A 14,635-nucleotide genomic window follows, 5' to 3' on the forward strand; every position below is an offset into this window, starting at 1 on the left:
TTTATAGAGATGCTTATCTGCAGAGATCGCAAGACAGAGAGGACTAGAAAGTTCCAGCACTTTATGTAACATGCAGAAGGAAGCCTGGTCTGAGATGCTTGCATCTGAGCCATCCTTCGGAAAGGGAGCAGCACAAAGCAGCAGCTCAAGAGTCACCTCTTGGCTTATGTGTGACTCACCCTCCTTTGTCAGCATCAGGGGTGTCCCAGGCCTACCTCTTTCTCTCACCCCGAGCAACTTGTTCTTTGGAAAGCCACGTGCCCGCCCTCGCTAACTGCCTCTGCCCCCAGGTTCAGAGGGAGAAACAATCTCTCGGCGGACAGGAGCGGCTGGAGGAGGGGGGTCGTGTTTGTTTTTGTGTTAGCGTGGCAGGAAGCAGTGCCGTGGCCTCTGCTGCACTGGACAGGCTCCCGGATGCACCTGCTCTTCCCAGAGGCCCAGCGAGGCCCAGGCAGGAGGGCCAGCGCCCACTGCTGCCTGGTCTGTGGTGCTTGCAGGCTTGTGTCCCAATGCCGGGGGAGGCCAACTGCAAAATGCAGGTGGTGGAGCACGAGCAGTGGCTGGCCCCAGATTGGGGGTGGGGGGCTTTATTCTGCTGCCCCCTCTGTCTGAAAGGGTCTAGCGTCGTTCCCCTCTGCCTCCTTGGCTCTCAGCAAGTTCTCACACATTTTGAACCCACGTTTTTTTCTAGTCCTGTAGAGGAAAGCCCCAGTCCAATGACTCACGTGGACTCAGTCTCATTGACTCCTGTTGCCTAGGAGAACAAGTGCTCTGAAGGTTCGGTGCCGGCTCTGACCCAGGGCATGAGTCTGATTTTTACGAAGGCACAGAAATGCACCTGAGATGACCCCAAGTCCTCTTCTTTCTTTCATTTTTTGATTTCTCACCACCTGGACCATTAAGTCTGCTTTTAAAGGGGGATAGGGAGAGGAGAACATTTCAAAGCAAAGCTGATTTGGTCTCTGAACCAGCTTGTCTTCTAGGTTGTACTTCACCCTGATGAGAATCAGAAAGGACAGTCTGTAAGCCCCTGAAATGCAATTTCCAGTGAAACACGAACTTCACTCTAGGGGCTCTGCAGCTGGAGAGCCTCACAACCAGGTCCAGATGTTCTCTCTCCCTGCGTTAGCAGGAAGGGGATTTCGGGCAAGCTGGGAGGCAGAGTGCTTTTGCTTTTACCCATTCTTGGAGTACCCCTTTTGCAGTTGGTGTCTCGCCTCCCGGGGCTCTTTAGGGTAAGTGCCGTGAGCACCTGGGTCCATTTTGGCCCTGCCTCCCCCTCCTCCCCTCCCACTCATTGCTCCGAGCTGGCCAGTTACCACAAGCAAGGGAAGACCTCTCTCCTGCTCTTCAGGTTCAGAAAGCAAGACAGTGCTGGAAAAGTAAGTTAGATGAGGGCTGGGAAGGAGGCTGCCTGCAGAGGACCCTCAGGTTAACAAAGCAACATCCATTCCCCCCGGCGCCCCCCCCACCCCCACCCCGGCCACCATCCAGTATAGCGTGGAGCCATGCCTCCCGGTCCTGGGAGAGGTAATAGTAATGATCGAGTCATGGCCTTTCCCCTGGGGAAATCTTCACTCAGACCACCTCTTACCCAGAAGAAAGCCATCTGAGACGAAGCCTGGCCATTCTCACTCTTTCTTTCCTAGTCTGCGCCCAGCCCGCGCTTGTCCTGCAGTATGTGATCATAGAAATTTGTACTCATGCTTTGCTTCTTAAGTGCGTTTTAGACATTTTGGTGTTTGTGCCTGACTCTTCCCTGAATCATCTTTTTAAAAAGTAGTTCTATCGTGTGAGTTTGAAGATATGTACAAACGTGAACTGTTCCGAAAATCCAAACAGTATGTGAGCACTCCCAGTGTATACACACTGTTCCCAGAACCTTGCACGAGTTATCTCTTTAATTCTTACAGCAAGTCAGTGAGATTGGTACTATTATTCCTATTTTTAGAAAGAAAATAAAAGGAACTCAATCCCATTGGCCATTAATAATCACCAAAAGGCTAATAACGTCAACCCTGCCAGATATCTCGGTGTGTGTGTATATGTGCGTGTGCTCACACACATGCACAAATACATATGTATATAAGACTTCAGGTGAATCATACAGGCACAGCTGTTGATGCCTAAGCAGTAAATTATTTTTAACATTATGTAATATTAGTAAATCATTTTTAGCATTTATGTAATAGTAAATTGCACATATACAGCAATTTCCTTAGCGAGTCCTTTATTGAGGGATGTTTCCAGATTTTTGCTATCATAAGCATCTTTTACATATATCTTTCCACTTGTGTCTAATTCTCTCTTTAGGGTAAATTTCTAAAAGTAGAATTCCTGGGTAAAGGGTAAATGCGCTTTCTATTTTGAAAAACATTAGAAATTGCCTTCTAGGAAGTTGAAACCATTTGTACTGCCACCCTGTGCGCTTGAGAAGGCCCTCTGCTCCAACCCTCCACCAGCTCCGGCTATTCATTCGTTCAGAATTCCGTCAAGAGTTTTATGAAGTAGATACTATACTAAGAGCAAGGCATTATTACTCTTTTAAGCCTCTGCCGACCTGAGAGGGAATGTTTCAGTGCTACTACTTGCATTTCTTCCGTAACTCGGAGTGTTGCATCATCTTTTCATATTTCATTTGGCCACTTGGAGTTTTCCTTTGTGAATTATCTTCGCATATTCTTCACCCCAGTCCTTTTTAAACCCTCGACGTCAGAATTTGTCTTCCTTTTTAGTGTGCTTGTTTTTGTTTATTTGCAGCCTGTCTTGGTCCCACCCTTCCAGTAGTTGTCATTGTATCAGTTTCTGGTCCACACTGGTACATATCTTTCTTCCAAATATTTATGTAATTTAGCTTAGTCACTTGGTGAATTCCATTAATGAAGTTAAAGTCTGCGTCATGACTATAAAAGGAGAGCTGACACTGCTTACTGCTCGTCATTTCCTTGCTTTAGCGTTAGGAATGAGGCTTCAATCAGATGTCTTTAGATTGTGTGTGGTGTGGTCTGTTAACTGGCTTTTATCTCATTTGTCTCCTCCTGTTTCTTAGTATTTATTTACTACCCGTTCCTGTGGTAAAATTTGGCAGGTTTAGTACTGATGCTATACATTGTTGTATTAATAAAAATCTTGCTCTGCCTTTAGGCAGGGCCCTACTTGAAGCCAGGCCTTCCCAGGAAGCCCGTCCTGCCCTCTTAGTGTGTAGGGCCAGGCCTCCTTAGTTCTCCCATCACTGAGACGTGGTCTAGGTAAGAACACCTTATCTTCCCAACTGGATTGTAAGCTTCATGAGATCATGCTATTGCCTTCTTTGGTATCCCTCCAGGATCTTCAGAATGCTTAACACAGTGATGAACTCAGACAATGTATTAAAGAGAGTTTTATCAACAGTCATGCTGATAAGAAGCTTACTGTGTCCATAAAGACCCAAGATCAAGTTTGATTTTGCCACTTACCAGCTGAGTGGCCTTGGACAAACTTCATAATCTCTCTAAGGCATGGTTTTCTCCTCTGTGAAATGGAATACTAATAAAACACATCCTTATAAGAATGTTGTGAAGCTTAGAGTCAGCACTCAATAAATGCAGCTATGGAGACAAACTGTGGACCCTGGTGACCCAGGACTCTTAGTCCTGGTGTCTTGCCACCTAAGGTTGATGGGAAAATGCAGATGTCAGAGAGCGAGTGGAGGTGGCAGTCTGCTGTTTTTCCAAAGAGTATCCTTAAAGGTTCATGTGCTCTTCTGCTTGAAGACTCTTTGTTGAGTCTGAATGTGGTTTTTTCCCTGACACGGAGCCTTGTAATCATTCGGGGACTCAGAATGATGCCACAAGTTTAAAACGTGCCGATTTCTTCTTATGCTCTGCCAGTTTTTCTTAATGGTAGCATGAGTGCCTGCACGCATGCATACAGATGTGCACGTATGTACGTGCGTGCATGCGTGTAAAATGCATGGAAGAAATAAAAGACGGGATCAAATTTTGCCTGGCAGAGCAACTAACATCTCTAGTAGCCTCTAAGCATTTTCCCAAATGGGCTTTAATTGGTTTCCTTCTGTTCTATTTTTATTTTGTAGTCATTTTAATGTATAGGAAGCCAACTCCTTCAAATGAGACATTTTATCTTTAAAACGTGTTATTTAGTTTAACCGCCGTGGGCCCAGCTTCACCAACATTGACGACTGGGAAGAAGGGTTCTGAGCAGTTGTTCTCCCATGACCTAACCACAGCTGTGACCCACCAGTCTGCGACGCACATGTACCCAAACTGAAGCAGGCTGGCGGCCAAGTGTTGCCTGCATTGTGGGCTTGGCCTCTCCACCTCAGGAGGCCAGCTTCTGTCCCTCCTTGCCTCCCCCCGGTGGCCCGCAGCCCTGCTGTGGCATGTGGCATGTGGCATGAGGGCCCTTCTGGCCCACGTCAGCCTCGTGTGCTGATTAGACAGGAATCAGCAAATCTGTTGAGTGCGTGTTTAATGTGGCACAGATGTGGAACATGCTGCAGATCTTTCTGCTTTACAAATTTTCAGCTTTTTGCATTTCATCAGTGTTGCTTATTATTTACAGAATGTAACTTGAGACAGTAGAACAGATTGTAATTTTTAAAAAAAGGTTTGGGGGGGTGGTGATGGGGCCGCAGGGGATCTGGGAGAAAAAAATTCCAGTAGTGTGGAATGTCGTTTGCTGTCCAGACCAAACAAACCAGTTTGCCAAGGGTTGATGGACTATGGCAATCAGTCCCATTCATGTTCACACCGGCGGCACTTAATTATAAGGCAGCTTGACCTTCTTATCACCAAATAAAGAATAATCTTTTGTCACCAGGTTGAACGTCATGGCACCAGGCAGAAACGTACCCGTTGTCGAGGCACCGAAGGGTATCACTTAGCTGCCAGCTTGTGTTCTGTTTCCTTCCTGTCCAAAGAGAAAGGACACCATTGAACCTAATCCCCATTCGGACACATGGATGTTCCCCTTGCCTTATTCCTGCCCTGGCTTTATACTCAGGCACTGTGGCAAGAGCCGGAACAAAGAGAAGTCTCTTCTTTTGCCTGAGAAATCCAAGATAGTCTTGAGGGCATTGGAACGCTGGGCCAGAGCCAGTTGGACCCAAGTTGAAAGGGAAGGTGTCATCTGTTGTTTGCAGAGGGCGGATTTGCCTAGAGGTGGCCTTGGTTCTGAGAAAGCTCAGCCACAGGTTAAAGTCGAGGACAAACAATAAAAAAGCACCAGCTGGTCAGAAGGGAGATGAGGAGCAGAGGATTTGTTGAGTCCTATATGTTTCTAGGCCAAAAGAACCTAAAACTTGGGACTGAAATAATGAAAACCATACAGTAAAAGTCCTTTGGGGAAGTTCTCCTTGGAATTTGAGCTAGTGCAGGGAATTGATCGCCTTGGTCAGAAGGTTCTGAGTTGCTTAAGTGCTGAGTGTCAACACTGGACTGGACCATCCGCAGGGAGCCAGGCCCCTGAGCCGTTTCCAGAGTTCCAGGCCCTGCTGCTCTTTTCCTTCCTGGAAAAGTGCAGATGTTGCACGGTCCCCTGAGGCCAACAGGCAGCTGTCCAGTTGCCCCCTCGGGAGAACATGACCCAGGTCAATAACTTTCTAGAGTCCGTCCACGAGGCAATGATCAGCATTCCTATGCCCCAGGGGTTTCTGGGTTGTTACCAACTCTCAGCCCTTCCCCGATTGGGTCTCGAGGAGGAGTTCCCCGACGGACGGCCCCTTCTCCAGCCTCGGCTTCAGAAGCAGCAGCTCTGGCTCCCCTGCCGCTGGTCCTGCACAGGCTTGTGGCCTTCGGTCTGGTCATTTAGCATCTCTGTATTGAGCTGGGGTACCGTGATGCACGGAAGAGACGGAAAGCTCTGGCTCCACGTGGCTTCCATTCAACTCCCGTCACACTCTCCAGGCCACGGCTTATTCAGAACATGAGGCCCTTCCCTGGAAAAGGTTGGTGCCTGGAGAAAGGGTGTGTGCTGTGTCACCGGCTGGCTCTGCTACCCTTCCAGGGTCACAGTTTCTCCCTCGACCGCCTCAAGTCTAACCTCAGGGCCTGAAACAGACCCTGTTTATCCCTGTGAGTGAGGCAACTGTATGTAAACTTTCATTCTCATGGCAGTTGCTAATCTTCAGTGTCCTCATCCGTTTTTTTTTTGTTTGTTTGTTTGTTTGACTACACCGGGTCTTCCGTGAGGCGTGCGGGCTTCTTAGTTGTGTCACGCATGCAGGATCTTGTTCCCGGACCAGGGATCGAACCTGGGCCCCCTGTAATGGGAGCGTGGAGTCTTACCCACTGGACCACCAGGGAAGTCCCTCCACATCCGTTTTTGAAGCATCTTCTCCTGTGCCCTCTTTCTCCTTTTCCACCTCACCTCCACCAATACTCTCTGTTAGATAGTAAACGGTTGTATAAAACTTCCGGCCTGAATGAATAGGTGGTCTTGGAAAAGCACACAAATCACAAAGTAGGTCCTCAGAGGGCTGCAGCACCCAGACCTGCTTGGCTTTGGTCACGAGGGAGGGAGGCCCTCACGCAATAGTGTGGAGGCCCAGGGCTGGGGGGATGCTAAGGACACAGCCCACACCGCCCGCCTCCCCCCCACCCCCCCCGCCCCTCCACTCAGTCAAGGCCGTTCCATTTTCAGGGGTTGGATGTATTCAGGTGATCTTGCAGACTTCATTTAGAGACAGTGTTCTATCCCCAAAAACCTCTGTTATGATGGCTTTTATTAATGGCAATATTCTAAAACTCTGTTCATTCCAATTCTAAAAATTTGACATTTGGTATAGTTTGTTGAGCTGCTAGATTGATTAGCTCTTAGCTCTTTTAAAAAGTTCTTTAAGCAAATGAGACATGAATGGAGTAAGTCAGGTGAGGAAACACTTAGGCAGTAGTTCCTGTAGAAAACACCTATATAACCAAACATTTGATGTACCCCTCATGAATTATCCTTACATATCCAGTAAACCATGTTTCCCATAGTGTGCTGTCAGGCTAAAAATTTTAAATCTGAGTTTTAAAAGTTATGTGTTTTGGTATTTTAAATTGATTTGACACCCAGTAATTCAGAATAAGGGTAGGGGAGAGGGAGGAAACTTTTATGAGTACCTACTATGTGCCAGGCACTGCTGTGCACTTTTCATATATTATCTCAACATTATTAACCAAGTAAGTATTATATTCCCATTTATTGATAAGGAAACTGAGGCTGAGAGAAATCCAGTAACTTCTTCAGGATCACTCAGCTAATAAGTGACTGGACAGGAATTCAAGTTTGTTTGTCCTTTTCCAAAGATTTGTGTTCTTCCCTACACCACCATGCTCCTAAATTTCATCCCTCTCTTAAAAGGGATCAACTTTTGGGAGAAGGATCATCATATAAAGAAAGAGATTATGTAATTATTGGCTAGAAATCATCTGAAAATAATATGGTTTGTTTAATTTAATCAACTTGTTAGCATTTGCACTTAATAGCTACAAAATAAGTTTACCAGGAACTGTGTATTTTCACCCATGTGAAACATCTTAGGGTTGGCATTAGAGGTGACAGGTTAGCAGGGAAACTGACCGTGGTTTGAGAGATTCCTACAGAGCACCATACTCTGAATCAGGATGTTGTGCTTAAAACAGAAATGAAGTTTGCCTTTTTAAATGCCTTGGTTTTGTAGTGATGTTGAAAGTTGCAAACCACCTTATAAGTTGTCAACTACTTTTTGAAAAAGCAAAGCAAACCCAGAATGCATGCAAAAGTTAGTTGTTTTAGGAAATCCAAGGCTCTCAGACTATAATCTCAGTATGATATTATCCAGTTGATCGGAATTCGTTATGAAGCGAGTCTGCCTTACCCCGCCCCCCAGCTTCATGAGCAGGTAGTCTCACCCCTGAGGCAGTTAGTTGACTAGGAAAAAAAGCTCTGAATTAGTCTTGTTCTTAGAGTTTAAATCCCAATAGGCATATCTGTTGGCATTAGTCCTGCGAGCTGTCACAGTTGCAATGTCATGGGGTCCCCCAAACATGTGTTAGGTTATAGGAAGCCTTGACCCCTATAAACAAGTCAGGTGTGAATCCCACTGTGGGGAAAGCCCAGCCCAGGAAATGTCCTCCCCACTGCAGGATGTCAAATCACTAAAAACTTAACAGCAATAATAATATAATTTCTAGCGGTTTCATGGATCAGCATCTTTCCCACATTTTCAGTTGCAACAACACAATATGGGATTTTATGTGTTGTTACACGCACGACTTCAGAACTCTAGGGAGAGGTAAGTAGAATGTTAACAAGGAGGCAGAAGGGAAAGGGGAATATTTCAGTTTGAAGCAGTTTAGGGAAAGATCGGATGTTGGATCCTAGCCCGTCTTGGGTTTCAGCCACCGAGGCTAAGCTAAGTTAGGGCCCCTCTCGGGCACCCATGGCATCTTCTGCAGATCTGTCATCATCGTTGTCATCATGATCAGTAGCATCTTATCGAGCACTTATTATGTACCAGGCACTCTTATAAGCACTGTACACATACTGACTGACTCGTCACAACAACCCCATTAGAATCCCCATTTTATAGATGAGGAAACCAAGGCTCCAAGAGGTTACACAACTGGCCGTAGGACACAGTTTGTAAATGGTGGAAGTGGGATTCAAACCCAGCCGTCGTATTACACTCCCTCTATCCCAGGGCTCCCCTGCTGCATTATAATTGTGTTTCTGTTTCTCCTCCATTAGACTCCAGGAAGCTCCCTGGAAACTCCATTCACCTCTGTCTTCCTAAAGGCCTAGCGCGGCCTGTGCTCAGGAAGAGTTCATTAAATGGGGTGGGCGTGGGGGCAGAGGCAGGCAGAGGCCAGTCCCAAGGCTCAGTTAGTAATTCATTTACCTCTACTGACAGAGGGTTGCTTTCTGCCCAACCTTTTTTTTTTTTTTTTTTGCGGTACGTGGGCCTCTCACTGTTGTGGCCTCTCCCGTTGCGGAGCACAGGCTCCGGCCACGCAGGCTCAGCGGCCATGGCTCACGGGCCCAGCCGCTCCGCGGCACGTGGGATCTTCCCGGACTGGGGCACGAACCTGCGTCCCCTGCATCGGCAGGCGGACTCTCAGCCACTGCGCCACCAGGGAAGCCCCCAACCTTTTTTTTTTTCATGTGGTCAAAATCCAAATTGTCGTTGGATATTTGGTCCAATTTTCTTGGTTCAAGATTTAACGCAGCCAGAGCTCGGAGGTTATCACTAAACCTGTGGGTGGAATACTACCTCTGAGCAGGTTCTAGAAAACGGCTTTCTGTTTGTCACGCAACTGTGGGGAAGAGTTTCTCCTGTGAACTGAGCCTGACTTCAGAGGTTTCCAACCTCTACTAGTCTTCTCTGATTGCAGCTTGCGCTGAAAGGAGTAAAATGTGTCAGTGGAGAAGAAGTGCTTTTCCACTTAGTCTTTGGAAGTGGATGCAGTCGTGAGGAGAGGGCTCCAGGTCAGAGGTCAGATGTCACCCATGGCATGGCAGGCCTGGTGATCGTCCAGACACTGCAGTGCAGTGCGTATCAGAGGAAGCTTTAACCAGTTCGTACACTCCAGTGCAGAGAGTGCTGTTTTGAGAGACTGTTGAGTTCCTTTTAGAGAACTGACAAATGTTTGACTGAACCATTCCGTCAAGAATTCCGGTACAGTAAGCCCCCTACATACGAACGAATTCTGCTTTGAGAGCACGCTCGTAAGCCCAATTTGTTCTTAAGTCCAACGAAGTTAGCCTAGGTACCCAACTAACACAACTGGCTATATAGTACTGTACTGTAATAGGTTTATAATACTTTTCACACAATCATACATTAAAAAGAAACACAAAAAATAAAACATTTTTAGTCTTACAGTACAGGACCTTGAAAAGTACAGTAATATGGTACAACAGCTGGCACACAGGGGCTGGCATCGAGTGAACAGGCAAGAAGAGTCACTGACTGGAGGAAGGAGAGGAGGTGGGAGATGGTAGAGCTGAAGGATCGTCAGCAACAGGAGATGGAGGGTGAGCTGCAATTTCACTCATGCCTGATGTTGATGGAGCGCATGTTCGCATCTTTGAAAGTTCGCAACTTGAAGGTTCGTGTGTAGGGGGCTTGCTGTGTCTTGTAGCTGTCATTCATCAACAGGTAGTATTTAAAGAGATAGTCTGGGTTGACCATCTCAGCTTAATTATTTGTGCCCAGTCCAGCACAGTATATACAGGTTAAATATTTAATTAAAACAAAACTCTCGGACACACACGTAACGTAAATGCAAGAACAATCCATCACTTTGTTGGGGTGAGTACACACAGCCCCTAAGGAAGATGGCAGTCATCAGTTGAATAAACGTTCTATTAAGCTAGGAAGTCACGTGTTTGACACACACACTTTCTCCTCATTTACTGATTATTTTTGAACTTCGTTTGGTTGACAGACATTGGCCATGACAGATTCCTCAACCGACTAATATCTTAACTCAAGCTGCACAGGGGTGTGTGTATGTGTGTACAACATCTGTCTTCAACTAATAGAACTATGACATAGTTACTCATTATAGAAGCAAAGAACAAATAATAGCTGGCCAACTGTTGACCCTCAGGCTGAAAGGCAGGATCAACCACGAGAATGGAATTGGTTAGATCTCCCTGTGTCACCTTGTTTGGATTTACTGTTGCTTCAAGAAAATGGCAGGGATTGTTTCCATTACTCTGATCTTTGGCTTTGGCTCCAGCGCATGTCAGATAGCCGTGGCCAGATGCAAGCTTGCTCGGTATTGATCTCTCCCACTAGGTGGGTATCTGCAGTGTATCAGCCACTGTATCAGCAGCCCCTTCCCCGGGGGGAGAGTCGTCCATGCTGTACAGCCAACTCCCTGACATTTTCATGGAGTTCAAAGCCCAAGTTCGTTTGGTGCTGACGTTTTGGATTAGCTGGTTGACTGGAAGGCCTGCTTCTTTCTATACACTGTGAAATTTCTAAACCGCAGCAGCTGAGGGCTTAAAATGGCCGACAGACCCCCAGCTGGCAGCAATTAAGTGCACCACAGCCCTTCGGCTAAACAAAGGTTTGTGGAGGCACAGTTGCTGCATACGCACTAAGCAGACGGCTGTAAAGTCTCTTTTGTGTTGAGTGTTAGTGAGAGACGCTGTCAGCTAATGAGAGGTGAGTGGGTGGAGTTTCGCCACCTCTTGTTTAATGATGCGTTATCCCCAGGATGGTGGTCCCGAGGCCCTGCCCAAGAGGCAGCAGGTCTTGACAGTGAAGATGATCGTGAGAGAAGGAGCAAGGCAACCAGAGGAAGCCAGAGGATAGTCTGAGGACGGTCCAGCAGTGACAGGCAGGAGCAGCATGGAAGCTGATCTTTCTGCTCTGGTGCCTGTGGGCAGGCTCCACATCTGCGCCACTTTTTTAATGGACTCCATTATGCTGTAGGTTGAAAGGGGAAGGTGGGCATGAGAAGACAAAATGCTATTTTAGGGCTTCCCTGGTGGCGCAGTGGTTGAGAGTCCGCCTGCCGATGCAGGGGACACGGGTTCGTGCCCCGGTCCGGGAAGATCCCACATGCCTTGGAGCGGCTGAGCCCGTGAGCCATGGCCGCTGAGCCTGCGTGGCCGGAGCCTGTGCTCCGCAACGGGAGAGGCCACAACAGTGAGAGGCCCGCGTACTGCAAACAAACAAACAAATGCTATTTTATACGCATTCAAGCAGCAAAAATTTAAGGGGCTAGACCAGTACTATCTAATACACAATTTAAATTTGAGTTAATTTAAATGAAAAATTTTAAATTCAGCTCCTTAGTCACACTGGCCACATTTCAAGTGTTAGTAGCTACACATGGCCAGTGGCTGTGCACTGGACAGTGCTGTCCTGGACAGTACCGAGTGTTGGAAGGTATATAGTTTACCAGGCTCTCTGAAGTACATTGTTGGTGTGTGTGTAAACTGGTTCAGCCTCTCTGAAAACAACTTGAGTTATCTTGTTAGGTGAACATTCATGTCCTGTGTGCGTGTCCAGCAAACACCTAGATATATACCCAAAGAAACTCTTGCCTAGGGTCACCAGGAGACAGGTAGAGGAGTGTACGTAGCAGCATCGTTTGTAATAGCAAAGCCTGGAAATGGTCCGTGAGCCATCAACAGGAAGCTGGGTGAGTGGTGGTGTGTCCGCACAGTGGAGTAATCATAAGCCGGCACAATTAATGAATTGTAGCTGCACACAAAGGAATGATTGAATCTTAGCAATATGACTTCAAGGAAGAAGTAAGTCCCAAAACATAAAAAGGCAGTGCCATCCTTTCTCAGAAGCCCAAAACAGTGAAAACCAGAGACTGTAACAGGACTACTGTACCAGAACATGCTTTGAAATGTGACAAGACTACGTGCAGAAGAAAAGTAGAGGAACGATAAGTACAAGATTCAGGGTAGTGGCTATCTCAGATAGAAGAGGAAGAAGAAAGGAACCGGGAGTGGGAGGGGGCGGCCGAGGGCCACACAGATAAGATTCGAGTTATGGTCAAACAATGGGGTTTTCGTGCTAGGGATAGTGGTTTCAAAGATGTTTATTATATCATTTAAAATAGATAAAAGCCCAGTGATGATCGTGGGCCCTAAACGGAGGGTAATGATGCATCTAGTCCTAAAGTCCAGTTTACAACAAAAATGAATCGAGTCCTTTCCTTCCAAATGCTCATAGGCTCTCTGGAACATACGTGAAAGTGACTTAAGAACAGTCACTTAACAGCTGTTTTTCAGATACCAACGTTGTATTACTGAATCCCAGAGTGAACAAATTTAGGATTACCACCACGTACAGCCACACTGGTTTCAAAGGGTTACTTGAATTTTCAGTGCCATCGTCAATATATGAAGAAAACAGTCCCATCACACAGTGGCCTACACTGAAGAATATCACTTTAAACTTTCTGCTGGCTTACGTTTGGGACTAAATTTGTTCACATACAAATGGTTTTAACCCACACACTCCCCAGCCTCTCAACTTGGACCTCAGAATTTAACATTTTAGTTGAGTTTTGGAGAAGAAAGAATAGTTTTTCGGATTCCAACAATAAGGAAGTAGGGGTTTATTATGGGAAGAATTCCTTTAACCCAGCTCTCTGTTTCTAGTGATAGTATGTCTAAATCACCCCTTCCAGAAGTATTCCCTATATTTATAAGACCACGAGAGAGACTTCGTTTCCTCCTACGGCAAAGTTGAGCTCGCTCGCTCTCCTGTATCTGTGTGAACAGTGAGCCTCGAATGCCGCGCTGAGCTCCTCCAAGCAGCAGGATCTGAACACTATATCCAACCTTCCGTTGGTGTGTGGTTGATCACGGATGGAGGACCTTGGAAATGGGAAGATAGTTTGCAGTCAGTTGGGGAGGCAGATAAGCAAGTATTTTATCTAAGTGGGATGTGAAGCAGACGTGTTTTGAGCACATGACCGAATCTGACTTGTTTTTGAAAGGGTCATTCTCGTTCCTGTGAGGAGAATGGACAGGAGTGGAAACAGAAAGAATAAGTTATAAGACTATAGTAACAATCCGTTACAAATCCAGAGATCATTTGTCAGTTATGAGAGAGATGGAGAAATAGCGAGATTTGGGATGCATGTGGAAGTTGAGCCTCTGAACCTCCCAGTAGATCGGGGAGTCAGGACGGAACATTACATTGAAAAATGAGGAGCAGGCTTGTCACATCTTCCTGGGGCCTTTGGGCTTCTGCCACAGTGCCCGAACCCCTTTCAGGAGCTTCAGGGGTGCCTTGGGGAAAAGATACTTTTTTAGCCTGTCCTGGACAGTGTTTGAAATGACAGTCGATGTTTCACTGGGCAAGGAGATAAGAACAGGACTCAGCTACCTGGAAAAGTACACCACGCTCCTTCCCCTGGGTTTCTCTCACTCAGTGTTTTCCAGCATCCTTACACCAGCAGTTGTCAAGCTTCCCTACGAGGGGTGAACTCTGTGAGCGGCTCCCGACGCTGCCCTCCGTATTTTCAACCAGTAGTTGGGATCTAAATAGCCAGCAGTGGGCCTCAGTCCTGAAGAAGGAATTGAGACTGTGCACAGCAGGAATATGTGAATATATTAATATCATAGCAATAAAATTGGGTTGTTTACCCATTCCCTTGGTGCAGATGGTCGGAACTTCTTTTTAGTCTCACTTGGAGAACACAATTAGTAGTACTTGGGGCATCCTTATTACTGAACTTTTAAAACATTATCACTGGATGTCTGGTTTTCCAGCCCATATCAAGCATTACCCAGGTCTGGGACTTGAGGCAGCGTGGCCTGATAGGCGGAGTGTTGACACGGGCCCAGGAGGGCTTTGCGTCGTCCCAGGTTTGCAGCTAACCCGCTGACTGTTTCTGTCCATAGCTTTACCCTGATTCGCCCACCAGGCACTTCTCTGCCCTTGCAAGTAAGTCTTTCCACTGCTGTTAGCACACGATCCTGGAGTGCTGATTCAGTGTGTAAGCCTAGGCCTCGCTTGTAGATATGTCTAGAGAGGGGTGTTTTGCTTCAATGGAATCCAGGAACAAATAATGAAAAGTACACCAAGTACAAGGCCGAGGACAGACCAGGCACACTCTTATCAGTCATCTGAAATATGCACAGCCTTTCCAAAACAAATATGGACTCCTGTTTCTAGGAAAAC

The 14,635-nt window shown here is 46.6% G+C and overlaps 1 protein-coding gene across 5 annotated transcripts in view; it reads left to right on the forward strand.

The window, feature by feature from the left end:
* Window positions 1-14,635, forward strand: part of VPS13D (vacuolar protein sorting 13 homolog D) — a 244,855-nt gene that overhangs the window by 213,261 nt on the left and 16,959 nt on the right. The gene's annotated exons all lie outside the window — the stretch shown is intronic.

The sequence above is a fragment of the Stenella coeruleoalba genome (assembly GCF_951394435.1).
Source record: "Stenella coeruleoalba genome assembly, chromosome: 1".
Classification (NCBI taxonomy): Eukaryota; Metazoa; Chordata; class Mammalia; order Artiodactyla; family Delphinidae; genus Stenella; species Stenella coeruleoalba.